Raw genomic sequence first — 9306 nt, forward strand, 5'->3', positions numbered from 1 at the left:
CAATAAGATATAAAGGCTAAACCTTTTCTTGCTTTATTGCTTGAAAATAATACTCCGCCATATCATTTCCAAATAAAGAAACGTAAATTAATATGTGTAGCGTATGTGGCATTTCAAAATCCTATGTGTAAAAAACTTACTTGTGAGTCATAATTTAAATTGTGCTATTCAACGATTTTTGTAATCATGTCACACTCCTGGCTGAAGTCAGTGTAAGACGGGAGCGAGTCTAAACTTCATCAACCTTTTTGCTCTTACCTAATTAATACCTATAAAGAGGCCAACGAACTCGTGTCCTCTCATCAAGCTTCTGTGTTTAGCATTCGCTCTTATAGACGTTTTATTGATATATTTTCCCTTTCTCTTTGTTAAAAAAAGAACTATGATTTCTGTCACCAAATTTGTTATCTGCATTGATGAAAATGCCAATGGAGTTGGAGCCGAAGTCGCCAACATTGATCAAGCATTTGAGTATGCTCAATCTGTTTCTAAAGAAAATGGCGACAACGATGACGACGTTATCTATGATTATGCCCCAGCAGCATGAATGGATCATATGCATGAACCATGATTTTGTACTTCTTATATATTAGTGATTACGCCCTAGGGCTTCTTTTATATTAATAGTCTATATGATTTTTGTAATTTTTCTTATTTTATACAAATAAAATAAAATAGTTCGAAGCAGATTATTTATTATTTAGGTCATATAATAAATTATTGGTCAATTCGGAAAAACACTTGTCTTACATCTTGACCCATGAACTAAAGCATGGACGTTCTGATGTCTTACCGGATTCGATCGGTATGAAATTAATTCGGGTTTGGATTTCGAGAGTTTTGAATCGCCAGTTTGAATTTATTTGGGTTTGGTTTAGATTTAGTAAAGTTCGTGTGAACCCAGAAATATTTTGGATACTGTTCTAAAACAAGTTTGAATAATCCAAAACTCTGGTTTCTATTTTAAATATACTCACTTAAGTTTACTTATTCAAGTACTGTTCTAAATTTCTTGATACTGTTCTAAAACAAGTTTGTGCGTGTACATACGATTTTGCATACCACAAGTAAGAGCCTTAAACTTGGCCATCATCCCTGAAAAGGACCAAATGTGCGGTCAAGATGGAAAACTAAGGCTGAGCTGATCTATAAGCTGCACTAGAAGATCAAGAGAATTTAAGATGAAGAATGCGAATACTAAGAAAAACACTAATCAAAAAGAGAAATGAGGCCACCTTTGAACAAACAATTGGGTTTGGTCCCACATCAAAAAAGTTTCATGAGCAAAGAAAATCCAAGCTTGCACCAAGAAGAGGTTGCCCATTCAAAGTCCTTAAAAATATCAATGATAATACCTACCAAATCGATCTTCCCAGTGATTTTAAGATACCATCTACTTTCAGTGTTCTCACTTAAACTATTTTGATGCAGATGAATTTTGGTGCCATAACCTTCTCAAAAGGGAGAGAATGATGCAAGATCAGAAACTACCAAGGAGCTAGCCACCCAAGTTCCAATCATAAAGTAAGCTCCAAGGACTCGGTCCAGAACGAGAGATATGTGAGAAAATTTCAACAAGCTAAGCCTCAATAACTCAATCTTGAAGGCGTTAGCAACCTATTCAACAAGCTCAGCCTCAATATGAAGACAACCGGCCCAAAAGACATTCTCAGCCGAAATGCAACTGGCCAAGAACCATATGATATGCAAGTCGATCCACATGAAAACATGAAAATATATATGGTCGATCATCAAAGGCATGTATATATTTTTCTTATTCACCACTCTCAGCTTGTCTAGATACAAGAAACCCGTATTCCTGCCAGTGTCAACCTACGCAAAAATACTTGGGGAAGTAAGAATATTGTGATTCGTTTCTCAAAAAAAAAAAAAGAATATTGTGATTTCTTTTTGAATTATTTTTGTTAATGTTTTGGTTGTTCGATTAGCCACTTTACTTCATAGATTATAGATTTCTAATTAAAGTAACTTGATTCAAAAAACCCAAGTATTACATGACCATTATATACGGTCTTTTGTCAGCTATGTATCTTGTACCTTAAATCAATAAACAAACCTGGTTTTTGCCTAAGCAAAGTAATTTTGTGTAACTATTTTTGTGTGTGTCTCAGTCAAAAAAAAATAAAATATTTTTGTGTGTGTGTGAAGCAGCCGATAACCACTTGAAGTTTTTCAAAGTTCTGTACAAGAAAATTGTGGGGTCATTTATTCCACCCATATATCCATCATCCGCCCGTTGACCAAAGATTATTGTAGAAGCAATCAGCCAGAAACTACCATACCATCTCAAATTCATCAACCACCCTCTATCTCCCATCGACCACTAGCCGGATTTCTGTCTACTCGACCTAATTGTAAGGTCATGTTCGGATCTACATCAAAATTGATGCAAGTTTTTTATATATTAGCTGGATTTCATTTTCTCTATTTAAATCGACCCAAAAACTAAAGAATTAAACTACATCAGAATCGAAATTCATAAATGCTCATACAATTCATATATATCTACTTGTAAAAAGCTTTAAAACTAAAATATCCAAAATAAATCTGAATAATTATTCAAAAACACACATTATGTATGTAATCTGATTTTCTGTGTTGTTGATGTTACCTCTGTATAATCAGTTCAGTTGTGTATTTTTATTATGTTCTATATAATCTTCTAGATGGGGAAAAACAACCACGCTTGATCGTTCTCATATTGTTATATTGTCACTCCTATTCAAAAGTAATCTATTGATAACTATTGTCTAGTTCAACTTATATTTGACATTTGAGATAATTTCTAATATGGAGAGTTATCAACGTACGGTATCTTAGAAAGTCAAAGAAAAAAGATCTTAGAAAGTTTATACTCCCTCTGTTTCAGAAAGATGTATATTTTAGGAAAATTTTTTGTTTCAAAAAGATGTATTTTTCATGTTTTCAAAGCATATTTTGTCAACTAATAATGAAAAATTGTGTGTTTCAAAAACATTAATTGCATTTCTTGAAATCCTATTGGTTTAAAAATATAGAAAATATAAAATTACAAAAATTATGCATTAATAACTAAGTTTTAATATGCTTTCTTAATAAGTGTGAAAATCCTAGAAAATGCATCTTTAAAAAACAGAGGGAGTATTTTGGTAGAAAATATAAATTTTTATAGGAACAAACTATTACATTAGTACATAACAATGAGTGTAATCTGAAAACGTGAAATCATAATTGCGGCTGGATGACACATGTTAAAACTATAATTTATGAATAGGCTGCATCACAAGGTAGATGTACGGTAGTTGGTAATATATACTCTTGTAAGAAAAAAAAAATCTTTACTTTGAACCAACAACATAAATCTTTCCCCCCCAATTAATTCTAATAGAGAAGACCGATGTTTCCTGTAAGTAACAACCTCAGATTAGATTATATATATTATATTATACTATATTAAGGCTCCACTCGTTTTTTGTTCTAAGGGAATAATATTAGTGAAGTGGAACAATGCTTGCCTTTACATGTGATACTAGAAAGGAACAAAGATGAACCAGTGACTTGTCTTAACGTCTATGTGTCATAAGAAAATACTACGTGTGAGGAAAAAAAAAATATTATTAGTGAAGTGGAACAATGCTTGCCTTTACATGTGATACTAGAAAGGAACAAAGATGAACCAGTGACTTGTCTTAACGTCTATGTGTCATAAGAAAATCCTACGTGTGAGGAAAAAGGTAAAATCTATTGGGCGAAACACACACCTCCATGAGCAAATCACAAACCCTACCAAGGCAATGCTGACCTTAGAGTGCGTTCACCACTTGCGTTACTTTTTATTTCCATCTATAAAAACCTCACTAGTCTCTCTTATTTTTTCACCAAACTCACATCCACATTTCAAACTTATCTCACATACTCTCTCTCTCTACTTTCATAACCAACAAGTAATCATGTATTTAGTCGCACACTTGGTCACTAAGAGCTTTGACGGTGATTCTGCAGTGTATGTTGAAGATGTGGTGGATACGTCTCGAGCGGCGAATATTGAAAATGGTGGTGATGACGATGATGGTGGCTACGATTATGCTCCTGCTGCATAATTTATTTCCTATTAGTATAAAATGTAAATTAGGAGGGGAAAGGGATGATATGGTACTTATATACCTAGCTAGGCCATGTAGGTACTAGATAGTGCGGCGAGTCTACTTAATCAGATAAAACATGGCTTCTCATAATGTAGAAGAGCATCTCTTTGTTAATCAGAATCACTTTGTATTTCTTAATTTAATGTTACGGTTGATCTACTTTCTTTAACGGACTCTTAAGTCTTAACTAAATTTACTGTTAGTGTTATAAACTTTTGCTAAGTGTGATAGTTTTCATGGATTTTTTGTATTTCGTGGTTTACATTTACTTTATTCATCCAAGCAATGGAATATTCATTTTTCCAATATAAGGGAGCCCAGCTTAAAGCTTTAACTCATTGGTTTGTTCATCTAGTCGTGAAAATTTTCACACTACGAAATAGACTAACCGGAAGCTATGCATGCATTTATAAATAACACACAATGATGCGTATGGATATTTCTTCTGGGCATGATTTTTTAACAGCAGCATTAACATTAATTTTGGTCCATCCGAGTATGAGAATTTTGGGCATAACTTTTTCTTCTTTTTTTGGGCAAAATTTCTTAAAACTCAAAAGCACTTATCTCAAGGTTCCTCACTCATCGTGATAGTTATAGAGTGAAGTAGGAGTTTCTGAAGTCGCTAGAAAATTTCCAAAATATCATGGAATCTCTCGGAAGCTAGAAGCTAGAAGCTCTTGGAAGACCAATTGAAGAACCTTTGGAGAGCCTCAAGAAGAATTCTATCCATCGAGGAGCCGCTTAAACACTGCAATAATAAGTTAGTAACTACACCAACATGCCCGGGCCAGTTGTTGGTTTATTGATTTTGTCTTCTTTTTCAGTTGTGTTTTGGTTAAATTCTTATATGCATATGAACGGAAATAAATTTGTTATTTTTAATATGGTTTGGGTTTTATGTTAGGTTTGGAAACCCTCGATATATTTAATTTAATTATATATGATCTTTTTAAAAATATGTCTGTATTTGGCGAGAGCGTAATGGATGGAGACATGGTGAGCAATCAAAAGATGAGGAGGCTCTGATCAGATGTGTTGATAGAACAGTTCGACTGAAAATGTGTCTGGTTTGGCACAAGAATAGAAGACAACTCGCAGCCATGAAGCTCAAAGGATTTTGAAATGTTTGAATTTGATTAAGCTTGCAAATCAAAAGTAGAAGCACTCGATGTAAATAGGTTTTTGATTGAATAAAATTTTATATTCATTCAAAAGAAAAAATATGTCATTTGACTATGAATTCTCATTATGTTCAATGCTATTAATTGGATTCAGAACCCATGATTATATCCCAGGATGCCGAGCATTTAGGAGTGCAATTAGGAAATTATGACACATAAGACGTTAAGTCAAATCACTGGTTCAAGAGCTGTGTCATTGCCAAGGATGGCCGTTTGGATTAAGGAAGAAAAGCTGCGTTGCTTCCACAGCTCCCTAAGTCTCCTGCGGAGTCTTGGTGATGGAGGAAACCAAATAGAGTTGCTCCAGTTCCTTTTATTTGAAAAATGTTGAGTCGCAAGCAGTAAAGAAACTCTAATGTAATAAAACAGAACCCAAAAGCTTGTTTAAAATTTGTCGGGGCAACGACAATGAACAAACACTCACCTTATACGTCTTTGGTCAGTTCAGTTATTGACCTTATTATTATGTGTTAAAAACACAAAAACGCAAATAACAAACATATCATTAAGGATCTTCTCTGTCCGTTTTAAGCCCTTTGCTCCACGTAAGACCCCGAGAGTGCGGATGTTCCAAGAACGGTAACCTACCGAAGAAAATCAAACCAAAATTCATGAATTTGTAACTTATATCAGGGTGTTCTAACTTATATATGTTGGCGAAGAAGATGTCCAATTACCTTTCCCCATTCTGAACCAAGCCCGCTGCATCTCATCTTCAAGTGGATCATCTTTGTCCCCAACTCCGTCTCAACCTTCTTCTTCAAGTAAACTTCTTCAGGTCCAAACGCATCTAGGTAGGTAGTATACCTTTGATAAGCAAGACGCAAAGCATTGGTTATATCTTCTGGTAAGCTCTTCACATTCTGAAACAAAATAACAACACATCAAACATGTCAAACCCCAAAAAAATGGTTGGTTAGTGAGTCAACAAACAAACCTCTCCACTCATCCCAATGCTATCGTCGATTTCCATCTTTAGAGAATTGAGAATCCCACCAAACTCTTCAACAGCTTCAGCTGCTCTAAACACATTCGTTAAGCTCTGCCTTGTCGTCTGTGTTTTTCAAGACTGCCTTTTTCGCGTCGTTAACAACAGCAGAAGGCAGCGCTGACCAGTCTGCAGCCATCAATCCTTTGAAAGCATTCAGAACATCACTGTCTTTGATTTCAGGCATGTGAGACACATCTTCGCTGAAGTTGCGCACTTTTCCTATGCCCCTTGCTCGAGGATACCGACAATCTGCAGCTTCATCATTAAACATGTCAAAAAAAAAATTGCACGCAAGAGCAGACATCTCTGCCGACCATTTTTACACCAGCAATCAGCCAATCACATACAAAGCAAAAACGAAAGAGTTATGGCTATCAAACATTAAAAAAACTCTCGTCACTGCAAACCATTTTTCACTATGACATAATCACAAAAGAACACGCAAGATTAGACCTCAAAGTCATTGCAACAAAAGATATAGCTTAATTTTAAAACGAAATCTCGTCTTTGCAGATCATTTTTACCATCAAGCATGTCAATCTCAAAGTGCAAGAACGAGTAGACCTAATTGTCTTGGCAACAAAAGGAGCTATAGCTATAGCTCTCTCAAAGGTAACAACAGTACAACAATGAAACTGATCTGGAAGTTGTGATCCTGGCGTCGAAGAACATAATAGTATCTAGAAAACGAATTTGCGCACGACCTAACCGTCTTCGCAACGAAAGAGCTATATATCTCAAAGGCAACGGGGGTACAAGTCGTGATCCTTTTGAAGATCAACACAGTAAACTTAAGACTCCACCAAAACTAATTAGTATTCAGTAAGTAGACGATCCTTTTCAACCGGAAGATATAGAAACACCAGAGGCGACGAGTATAGTTGATTACCATAACGAGTTCGATTTGAAGGAAATGAAGAAACAGCGAAGAAACCTCGCGTGAGGGAACGATTGCGCAATAGCTGATTTTGAGAGGGGGATCTCAATGATCGGAGCGTGGCGGGCCGCCACCGCAGCGGTACGGCAGAGGGATCTCTCACAAGTAGCATCGTTAGATTTTTCGTTGTTGTCAATCTGATTGCGAAAGCTCTCTCGGCCTGCTGCGGTGTTCTGATTGTTTGGGCCATGAACCTCAGAGGTCCGGCCCATTAAAGCCCGTTTGATGATATTTCTATATTTGTACTAATCACAATTTTGGTCGAATTGTGATGGATAAACTACTACATTATTGCAGAATCGAAAATCATGACAATACATTAAAGAGTTTATGATTTCACAGCTATCACCCGTAAACATTTTGTTTGTGAGCAGGGCCGCTCCTGATACTAGGTAGGGAGGGTCCTGATACAAAACAGATCAATAATGAACCTAACTTTCAGATATGTAACTATGTTATGGACCAATAATTTCATCAAAACTCTGCTAGCACTGTTGGTAATAATGCATTGCAAAACTCATACATTTTTGCAAGTATATAGCTCAATATGATTATGTTCAGGTAATCAAACACACTGTCTTGTCTACCAAATATCCTAAGATCAAGTTTCTAGTTAATTATTCTATGAACAAGCAATAATAGCAGTCATGATGAAGAATCAATTAAATCATTCTAGTAATTCTATCAAGTAGCAGTTCTTTATCAACTCTTAAAAATCTCTAAATATAACATGGTGTTTACTCAGACATGGTTGATGAAAACATAATCAAACACTGAATAAACTACATAAGTATATTAAAGATATAAATACTAGAGTTCAGATTCAATCTCTCAAGGAATTTTGAATGTTCTCTCCAAAGCTCTCTAAAATCTCTCAAAGCATACGTAAAAGCGTATCCTATATAATGGTTTCAGAAAACATATCATAGATAAAAACAAGTCCAGGGCTTCTTTGAAAATAAGAAAAACTTCTAGGTCAAAGTACAATCCTTCATACTTGTGTCGGTTTGTTCGTACATCATGGGTATTGACCGATACCAGGAGTGAGTGTCGATCGAAACCATCTCGAGATATCGACTATCACTTGCTACTTTTGGCATGAATTTTCTAAATGCTCCAAATGGCTTTGTATTCTCCAAAATTCTCGAAAATGCACCTTAACCTACAAAGACTCTAAAATAGACTCGAAACACATAATATCTATACTATTAAAACTGAAGTACAAATTTAAAATACCCCTAAGTTTTCCACAAAATTTACCATTGCATGCCACTCCCTTAAACACAGCTGTTTCTTTTAATTACTAAATTAATAAACCATGACTAAATCTTAACAATACTAAACAACCTAAATACATCGAGTGCCATTCCCCTTAAACACATCTGTATTTTTTAACTACTAAACCATATAATTACAAAACCATAAATAAACCTTAACAATACTAAACCATCTAAATACAGTAGCTTCATTCCTATATATCGTTGCATAACATTACTAAAATATCTATTGAAATTGTGATATTATCTTCGTTCTTCTTGGTCTACAGAATCAAAAGATTCAATAAATACATTCATACATACCAATGGTTTTAGCAGACCATCGATTTGCTCAAAAAAAAAGCAGACCATCGAAATTACCTTCCAAAATAGTTTCCTATATCTAAGCAATCAACATAACAATTAAGATATCAATCAATAATCACAAGATTCTGGTAATTTTGCAAATCACGTATATAATTAAAAACCTGCATTTGTGTAAATACGTTAAGTTTTTTAATAAACAAATCAATTTAGAATATAATTGAATAGCATGTTCGGTTTTTAATGCTAGAAAATCACACCTAACCAAATCTTTACTAATTACATGTCATTTACCCTACCCTTTCCTACCTAGCTATATATATACTTCTTCCCTAATAAGGTGAAAACCATATCGTTGTAAGCCCCCATTTTAAGCTACTACTAAAATATTTTCAATAAGTTTGTTATTCATTTGATTTGGACAAATGTATGAATTCTCTTCGGTCATATACAAAACTCTATCGAATTT

The 9306-nt window shown here is 34.7% G+C and overlaps 1 pseudogene; it reads right to left on the bottom strand.

Moving 5' to 3' along the window:
- Window positions 1-5622: 5622 nt before the first annotated feature.
- Window positions 5623-7469, bottom strand: LOC108820306 (succinate dehydrogenase subunit 5, mitochondrial-like; annotated as a pseudogene).
- Between the last annotated feature and the right edge of the window lie 1837 nt (window positions 7470-9306).

Source organism: Raphanus sativus, chromosome 2 (assembly GCF_000801105.2).
Source record: "Raphanus sativus cultivar WK10039 chromosome 2, ASM80110v3, whole genome shotgun sequence".
NCBI classification, from domain to species: Eukaryota; Viridiplantae; Streptophyta; class Magnoliopsida; order Brassicales; family Brassicaceae; genus Raphanus; species Raphanus sativus.